Source organism: Fukomys damarensis, unplaced genomic scaffold, assembly GCF_012274545.1.
Source record: "Fukomys damarensis isolate Sample0158 unplaced genomic scaffold, DMR_v1.0_HiC HiC_scaffold_24, whole genome shotgun sequence".
NCBI lineage: Eukaryota > Metazoa > Chordata > Mammalia > Rodentia > Bathyergidae > Fukomys > Fukomys damarensis.
Window position 1 is genome coordinate 15,158,701 of NW_022900936.1, and position 10,527 is coordinate 15,169,227.

The window sequence follows — 10,527 nt, forward strand, 5'->3', positions numbered from 1 at the left end:
TTCTGCAGCCTTTTACAATATACAATATAATGTTGTGTGACTTGACTGTATATTCTTCTATCTTTTCCTCACTTTTTGAAAGTTCCAACAAAGCTTGCTTAGGATGTTGCTTTCTTGATATAGCTTTTTGTGGCTTCAAATTATTTCCTCTCTCCCTTTGTCCTCCTCTTGGCTTCTATAACAACATCTTACACTTAACTCTTTACACATGTTTTTCCCCACCATACTGAGATTATATCAGGATTTATGAATGTGATATATTATTTCTTTATATCTCCAGAAAGAAATGAGCATAAAGTCATCAATCATGTTTGTGGATTAATATATGAACAAGACTATAATGAATGTAATTGTCTTATTCTAAAAACATACATCTCCTTTACCTCAAAAGATCTGTAAATTTTCTGCTTTACATTGGGCCAAAAATACCTGAGAAAGATACACTTAGTAATAATGTCACTATATTAATATGTGTTATTATGAAGTATAGGTTATCAATTGAAATATTTAAGAATCTCTCAAAGTATTACTTAAACTAAACAGATGCAGTCACATTCATAACAACTTTCCTGTTGCTAGGGCACAATATGCAACCCCTACAACTTGAAGAAAGAAAAATTTAATTAGCCTCACATTTTCAGGGGATTAAGTCCGTGGTGTGCTGACCTGGAGAAAGAAACTTCAGGGGCCCACCTCTTCAGCCCAGAGCAACAGAGGAGCACAGAAGCAGCATGAGACCCTCTTGTGGGCCTCCCCCTTCAGCCCCGCGTGGCAGAAGACACCTGCAGCAGCTTGCCCACCTTTTTGGCTCAGAGCAACAGGAGACTATGGAAGACTAGCCTCCCTATTGCTGTTAGTTTGTTCTGTTCTTGTGTATATTTTGTTCTGTCTTCTCCTCTTCAACAGCTTTCTAGTGTTTGTGTGATCTTCTTGTGTCCTCTGACCTCACTTCTAACCTGTCTCTATCCAATCTATCTATCCCTCCCTCTCCAAATCCTTCTAAATCCTCATGCTGAAGGGTAAAGTTGTTATATTGAAGAGTTTACTTACTATAAACATATTTTGGTCTGGTCCTTGATTTTGATTTAACTCATACAGTTAAAGGTGATAGATTAATAACTATCAGAAATTGTCATTTTTAAAGTTGTGCTTGATGCTATTGTACTGCTAATTGTATCAGTTGTGCTAAGGTGTTATTGATCTGATAATCAGTTTTCCTTCCTGGTATAATGAAAATGGTATTGCCTCAGATTCATTAAAGACTCAAAACCTAAAGACCAGCTATATCTGGAAGATTGAAGTATTAACCCAGGAATTAAACCAAGGACAGTACCAACAACAAAATTAGAAATGAGAAGACATTTAAACAAGGCACAAACACAGACTTCCATCTCACCAAAGGTAAACTCTGGAGGAAAAGAGGTGGAAAAGTCTGACAGTCAACCATCTGGACACCCTGAACCAATAGCACAGGAAGTGAAAAATGAGCCTCTAGAAAAATTCAAAACAGAAATAATTTCCCAGATAACCACAGAGATCGCAAGAAGAATGAAAGACATGATTAGAGATTCTAGGAGAGAAACAGATTTAAAAAATCGGTGAGCTAAGGACATGATGGAAATCATGAATGCCCAGCATAGGAAACGAATGGAAACCTTGAATTGACAACATAGGAAAGAAATGGAATCCGTGAAACAGATTCAAACAGGTTTCCAGGAGATTAAAAACTCTATAGAAAACATTAGCAGTAGAATGAATGAATGTGAAGACAGAATTTCTAATATAGAAGATAGGATTGCAGTCAACGACCATGAAAAAAGTTCTCTTAAAAACAGTAAGGGATCATGAGAAATCACCCCAACAACAGTTAGATGATGCAAAGAATAATATAAGACTGATAGGAATCCAGGAAGTGGCAGTAGCAAATAAAATCACACACAAAAAAACTGTTCACAGAATTAATGACAGAAAACTTCCCAAACAGAAGGGAAGAATTTGACATGCAAATACGTGAAGCATGTTGGACTCCAACTAGCCATGAACAAAACTATCTACACCTAGCCATATAATAATTGATATCCCAGAAACTCAACAGAGCAATAAATACTACAAGCAGAGAAAAGAAAAAAATCACATGCAAAAGAAGAGAAAAGCCCATCAGAATCACAGCAGACTTTTCAACACAAACCTTCATGTCATGGAGAGCCTGGAGTGAGTCCTAAAAGAAAACCTCCAGCCTAGACTGATGTATCCTGCATTGCTATCTTTCAAAATTGATAGGGAAATAAGATACTTCCATGACAAAGAACATCTGAGAAATTCAGGTACACGAAACTGGCACTCCACATACTTCTAAACAATATCCTTGAAAAAGAAAATGAAGACCACAACTCCACAGGGCTAAAAGAGCAAATGTGCCAGGCAAGGCAAAAAATTAAAGGGAAAGAGGGAAAAATAAAAAATAAAAACCAACAACAGGAAAATAACATGACAATGAAAAGTCGATAAAAACCAGTTATAAACATCAATATTTACAGCAACATGGTTTGTAATAACTAAAACTTGGAAACAACCAAATGCCCATCCACTGGAGAGTCTGGATAAAGAATATTTGGTTTTCCTATAAAATGGAGTACTACTCAGCCATAAAGAATGAGAAACTAGAGACATTTATAGTTAAATGGATGCACATTGAGGCTACACTCTTAAGTGAAACAAATAGGACACACAAATAAATACTGAATAGTTTCTCTGGTGTGAAAAACTAAAAGTATAAATAAGGTTCAAATCATACAATTGATAGTGTTAAATAGGAAGAAAATGGCTAAAGGGAAAGTGGTAAGAGGATGGAAAGGAAATAAGGGAAAAGAAAAAATGAGAAAAAGGAAAAAATGGAAATACAGTCTTTGTAAATAGGGGAGGATAAAGCAGGTGAATGGTAGGCGGGGAATGGGGAAAATGAGAACTGAGATCTGTCATGTAAAGGTACAAGATCCCAATGATAATTGTAACTGTATTATTTGCTTTAAATGTGCCAATAAACTTAATGGGGTGAAAAAGGAAAGAAACTTCAGGTGGAAGGTCATGGAAGAGCAAAGAGACTCAGTTTATGGCAATTGGGAAACAGAACAGCAAGAGAGGAAGCACAAGGGACCAGAGATAGACTAAATTCATGCCTTTATGATCCACCTAGACATATGCAGACATGTACTTTTCTGATTTTCTGGGTGGCTCCCAAGCCAATTGAGTTGACAAAATTAAATTAACCATTGCATCTAAGATGTGATGTGTTGCAAAGCATGTTCCTTCCTAGGTGAATGATCTGAGACAGGTTATCCATTTTCTGGTGTATTAGCTATTTCATACTAAAAAGAAGAGCTTGGATGAAAACATCTACGAAGTCACTTATATATCACTGAATTTCTCAGCTTTTTGCATTTTATTGTTTTTAAAAACATATAAAACTATTTTTCAAGTGCTTTAAGGTATACATTTCAGTGGTGTTTAAGACATTCATTTTATTTAGGAAACATTTCCAGAACATCTTCATCTCTTTAATCTCAAATTCTGGCTCTAAAGAACAATTCCCCATTTTTCTCTCCACTCAGTGCCTAGTAATTACCATTCTACATTGCTTTTTCTATAAATTTGCCTACTTGAAATCCCAGATATATATGGAATAATACAGTATGTTTCTAATTGTGTATAGCTTATTTCATTTATAATAATGTCCACAAAGTCCAACCCTATTGTAAAATACAGCAGGATTTCCTTCTTTCTAAGGCTGAATTCTATTCCATTTTATATCATGTCATATTTTCTGGCATCTGCTCATTCAGTTCACTTCCATTTTTTCTTCAGACATGAGTGTGCAAATGTGTCTCTGAAACTCTGCTTTTCAGTTAATTTTGTTAAATACTCAGATCTGGGATTGCTTGACCATACTGGCAGTTCTGTACTTTCAATTTAGTGAAGTGCCTCTGCACTATTTTCATGGCATTTTTGTCCTTTTATAATCCCAGCAACACTGTACTGATGTCTCATTCCTCCAAATCCTCACCAACACTAAGTATGTACTCGTTGATGGAAGGCATCCTAATAGTTAGGCGATGATATGTCATTATGATTTCTGCTTGCTTTTTCTAATTATTAGTGATATGACCCTCTTTTCACATGATTGCTGGCCACTTACATATCATCTTTGGAAAATATCTATTCAATTTATTTGAACATTTTTAAGACTGGTTGTCTGATTTCTGTGGATGCTGATTTGTTGAACTTGTTATAGATTCTGTATATAAGCACCCTATCACTTATGTTATTTGCAAAGATTGGTTCCCATTTTCAGTTGCACTTTTACTCTTCAAGATCTTCCCCTTTGTGCACAAAAGATTTAAAGTTTGGTGCAGTTTTGTTTTCTATTTTTCCTTTCATTAGCTCTGCTTTGGTCCAAGAATTTATTACCATATTCAATATGATGAAACATTTCCCCTGTTTTCTTTCAGAGTTCTAATTGGTGACTTCTAAAAATTTATTTATTTTTAACCATAATGCAATCAGTGTGATCCATGAAACAAAGAAAAATGTTACTTGCCAATGATTGCTTTGCATTTCTATTTCCATATTCATGGTTGTCACGACTAATACTTTTTGATGTGGGTACTGCAAATTTATCACTGAAAAATTGATGTCTTTTCCAAAGAATGGAAAAATTCATCAACTGAATAATATATGGGAAGTTTGGGAAGTTGTCGTGTTTCTTTTCTTTGTAATTTGCTTATAAATTTCTGCCTCTTCACTATTTTTTTTCCTTGGATAATACTGGGAATTGAACATAGGAACTTCAAAATGAACTCTATCTCCATGCCATTTTTTTTTTAAGTTTTATGGGAACAAAGTCTAAGTAGCTAAATTGACCAGTGATCCTCCTGCCTTAGCCCTAGTGCTAGGATTTCACATAGCTATGTACCACCATGCCAGTTGCATCTTCATTTTTGTGTAGCTCTCTCTTTCAGCCTTCTCTGCTTTTTAAAAGCTAAATCTCCCTTCCCTGTACAAAATGCCTTCGGCCAGTTTGCCATTTTTGGTCTGAGTTAGTGCATATCATTCTCTAAAGTGTTTCCAACTAGAATTGTTTTAGGGCCTGGAGTTTTGTTTTTATTTTGGATCATTTACATGCAGATAATGAACTGCTCTTCTTTTTCCTAAATTGTGCTCACTCAAAGCCTGAATCTTAAAGGCTTGGTCAGCAGCTGCAGGCACTATGGAAAATGGTGGACGCTTTAAGAGATGTGGCATAGGAGGAGGAAGTCAGGTTCTTGGACGCTTGCCCTGGAAGGGGATGGTATGACCCTGGTTCTTTCATGTCTTTCTCCTCTTTGCTTTCTGGCTGCCATGAGGTGAACTGGTTCTCCTCTTCCACATACCTCCACTATCATAGTTTGTTTTACCACAGTCCAGAGCAATAACACCAAGTAAATATGGGATGAACCTCTGAATTCATGAGGTAGAAATAAGCATTCCTCCTTTTACATTGTTTTTCTGAGGTATTTGTCACAGTGACAGAAGTTGACAATGGGACACCGTCTAAACATGAAATTAATTTATGTCCATCTACAACTTATACCTATAGGCTAGAGCTAGTTTTGTACATTTCTAATAATACCTAACATTTGAAGAAAAGAGTTATTAATTCATTTTGCAAATAATTATTAAATACTACACTATTTATTCAAGTTCAAACAGGTGGGAGAACAACACAGTGATTTGAACAGAGAAAGCATGATAAGAAGAATGATTTTCTGTTGTTGTTTTGAGACAGGGCCTCAATATGTAGTTGAGACTGACCTGGAACTCTCTATGTAGCCCAGGCTGGTCTCGAACTCACAGTGATCCTCCTGCCTCAGCCTCCCGAGTGCTGGAATTACAGGCATGAGCCACAAGGTCTGGCAAGAATGATGCTACTGACCATAACAGAGGCTTTATATAAGGAAGTGCAAGACTGTAATCAATTTTTTAAAAACTTTATAGATTACAAGATTAACAAACATTAAAAGTGCAGGAGTGTTTCTAAGCAGGAATATTGCACCTCAGAAGACTGTCTCATCCCCACTATGATAAGATCTGTGTCTCATTGCAAAGAGTGAAAATCTGGCTCATGGGAATGACAGAGAAGCTTCTGTGGGACTGTATGCATGGAAATTGTTAGAAATCTCCTTTCTGGCTGGCAGAAAATCCACTCCTTTGCATATCATGGAAAGTCATTCAAAGCATCTTGTCAGAGGTATTTCACTACCAGAGTAACTGACGGAGGTGAAAGGGAAAGCAGATGGTCACTGGTGCCATGCATCTCCATGCAATGTCAGGGTGTGAGGGAAGCCCTGCCCTATTGAAAGTCTGAGGACAGAAGCAAAAGGCCCTGGGAAAGTCACCCCTGCTACCCTGACTGGGTCTCCAGCTGCCTCTACTGACAAGGGGCCATTTAAAGGGCCCAGACTGTTGTTTGCAGAACAAGTAATGAAGTAAGTGTGCATTTGGGTCTTGAAGGTAACAAAATACTAAGTGGTACAAGTATTATGTTGTAGAGCCAAGTGTTTTTTGTAGCTTAGGTGTTATTACCATTAGCTTGGATGTTTTCTCTTTGAGAATGTATAGTAACAGCAGGCATACATGGCATTATCTATGCACTTTTTGTATTAAAGGGTAAAAAGTAGAAAGTTCGTACTTTTAGTGGCATAAGGGAACAAAAGACACCTAAGGTTTATGAAGGGAAATAATTCTGAAAGTGTGGATCTCACCAACAGTTTCAGCACTACCAAGAAACTTGTGAGAAGTATAAGGATTTAAGCCTCTTTGTAGACTCTACTGTCAGGATGGGGCCCTCATAATTGAATTACTGGTGACTTTATAAGAAGAGGTAGAGAGGGCTGGGGATTTAGCTCAGTGGTTTGGTGGCCTGCCTTGCAAGTGCAAGGACCCAAGTTCAATCCTTGGTACCAAAAAAAAAAAAAAAAAAAAAAGGAAGAAGAGGTAGAGAGACCAGAAGAGATGCACAGCTGTGACCTCCTCTGTCCTTTTTTATATGATACTCTGCACTGCTCCATGAAATGGCCATCTACACACCCAGGGACCCAAAGTGAAGACTGCCAGATCTTGACCTGAAGCCTCCAACTCTGTGAGAGCAAAGAAACTGATGATCTCATGTATCTTGTTATAGTAATGCAAACCTGATGATTAGTCTTCTAAACTCATTGAATTATTTTATGCTATAAAGCTTAGCAGTTATTCCTTGGATAATGACAATCATGGCTTTCTTAAAGAAATGCTTCAATTGGCTGTAGGCATATTAGCCACTGCAGTGAAGAGGCTTGCAATTTTCACATCCCCCTTATCTATCAACTACATATATAATGTCCTGCATCAAGACCTTTCCTCCTCTTACCATGCACATTTATGGATAGTGATACTTTTAGGTAAAATGCTGTTACAACATGAGCAACAAGTTAGCAAATGATCATTGTTTCTTCTGGAATTTGCATACCTTAAGTACATACAGAGTGCCTAGATATTGCACATGGGTCATATTTTAATTAACATGAAAAAAGATAAATAACAAGTAGGGGGAATATGATTTAATCTAGGAAGTCATAAATGTGCATACTGACTTGACTTTGTGATCTACTACTTTTTTGGAGGCAGGTGACAATTAACTCTGGCCAATACAGAGGAATATTGCATTGAAGGAACTTGTTATCTCAAAAAACTTGACCTCCAAGGATACACAGGCTATAGCCATGGTGGCTGGTGGCTGAGAGACACAACTCTATTTCTCTCCTGTTCTCTTGGCCTCTCATGTTCCATGTTTTTTCTTACATAGGGCTAATATGGCTCCACTATTCCTAGCCTCAGCTACACGCCTTCATCCAGAGATAGAAATGCTCTTCCTTGAAGGTGGGAGACTGTACCAATAATTATTATACGTATATATATTTTTCCAGATTTTACTAGAAAAAAGCAAAACCAGCTACACAACTAGCTTAGCCCAATCAGGACACAAGTTCAAACAAAATAATTCTAGCTTATGTGTGACAAGAATGGACTAAACAACTCCTGGGAAAATTTCCTGAATAAGGTTGTTTGTCTTTCCTTTGCCCTTTTCTACCTTTCTGCTAAGGGATGATAATATGATGGATGGAGCTGCAGCAACCATCTCGCTCCATGAAATGAATGTTAATATTCTTAAATTGCAAAGCAAAAGATAGATATTCCCCAATTCCCATTAATGGTGTGTCACCCATGTAATCCATGAACTGACTACATTTATGTGAAAAAACAGTGAAACTTGATTTCTAAGTATAATATGTACGAATATATTCAGAAGAAACAAAAAGTTAAATTAGCAGAATCTATTTACAAGACATGCATCTTCTTTCATATTAATGTTGAAGAGTTTATCCATTTGTATGTGATGTACCAACTTTGGTTATCTTCATTTATTTTTATCATTAGGAAAGCACTTCCTATGGGAAGACAGTATGATCCTGAATGATACTCATTCTAGAAATCAGTATTGCAATATAAAACATTTAAGTTATCACTTCATAAAATCACATTTTGAACTTTAGAAAAACACTTGCTGTTTTTCACAAAAGGCAAAATTTTAATCTCGATACACATAGGTAACACATTGTGTAAACAAACATTTTCTTAAAAAATTTAATCTTTATGTGCCTTTCCTCACAAGAGACTCAATGTTTATTTCAGCCTTAATTGAAACATACTGTTTTTTAATTATGCCAAACTATAGTGATTTACCTTTAACATAAGATACAATGCCAATAAATGATGTTATTAACAATTGAATAAATGTTTTCATTTTATAAAAATAACATGGAGCTATTAAGTTTTTATTCCTTCAAACTTTTCAAATTGATTAAAAATATGATTTTAATTATTTCTATATTCTCTTTTTTTCCTCATTGAGTTTATTGGTACATTTTAGGTATACAGTACAGCTACATTCAATATTGGGATCTTGTACCTTTACATGACAGGTCTTGGTTCTCACTTTTCCCTCTTGTCCCTGCCCTCCCTTCACCCCTCCCTCCCCCTTTATAAACACTCTTTTTCCATTTCTTCATTTTCTCATATTTCTATATCCTCTTTATATAAAGGAACTCTGTTCATGTGACCATATATTTTAAGCATGGCAGGGTATTACATACTACTTAGTGTTATGAATATGGATTTGATAACCTAAAGATTATTTCTTTTTTTACAAAACACTATATAACATGCTCTGGCTCAAATCAGTAAGATTTATTGTTTCCAAGTAATAAAAATGTCACAAATTTCAAATGTCAGTCTAGTAGCATAAGTGCTATTAAATAAGCCTGGGTCACTTGGAGGTGTAACAAAGAATACATCTAGTCTAGTCAGATTTATCAAATAAGAATACATTGTGGTTTGTTATTTCATCATGTAGCCCTAAGTACAATATAAATATAACCTTAGTCAATTTACTGTTCTGATTAGTCATTACAATCTAGACAATTCCTTCTTACTTTAAGATTAGAATTCATTAGTACCAAGGGAAAGGAAATACCTTATCATTTATTAAATTTTACATACCAGGCTTTATTGTATGTGGAAATTTAGGCCATAACACTTCCATCCTGTTCATAACCCTATTGATTGCTATAGTACCTATTAATAGCTACTGTATAAAAACAACTAGAGACACAGTCAAGCTCAAACAGTGAGAAAGACATGAACTAGGCTGTACCGGAGACTAGAAAGTCTTCATCTCTAAACAAGGAAATAGACGTTGCCTAGTGGTCAGCTTTAGAGTTGCTAAGAGAAAATACCCGACACCTGCAATTTAAGTGGGGAGAGGTTTATTTTTGGACATGGTTTGCTGGCTCCAAAGTAGAGAAACATGCTTTACTTATGGCAGCCAGAAATGGGAATAGGCTACAAAGCCAGAGAGGAGGTTGGCAGAGACCAGAGTCCCCAGGTCACGCCTCTGAGAGCCATTTTTTTCTAGTGGACTCTACTTCCTCTTTGTACATTCACCTATGAACTCACATGAATTTAATGCTTTGATGGCTGGGGATTTATCTCAGTGGTTCTGCCGTCTGCCTTGCAAGCACAAGGACCTGAGTTTGATCACCAGTATTTAAATAAATAAATAAAAATAACTTTTTGATGGAGATAGTACCTCCACAATCCAATCACCTCTCCTGAAATCTCTTCACTCAGTCAAGTGGAGAATTGAGATTAATCAACATTGACTTTCAAGTTAATTTTGCTCTCTTCACTGATCTGTAAGCCCCAGGAGACTAACATTTATGTAGCTCTGGGGTTCTCTTGTTTGCTGGTATCATGATATCTGGATGGGGTCTTCTAGGGACAGTTGCCAACAGCCAATTGTGAAGATTGACAGGACTTAATAGTTACCAAGGAAGGTCATGTTTAAGATGTGGAAAACTGCAGAGATGTGAATAGACGTAAAAAAAAAAAAAAAAA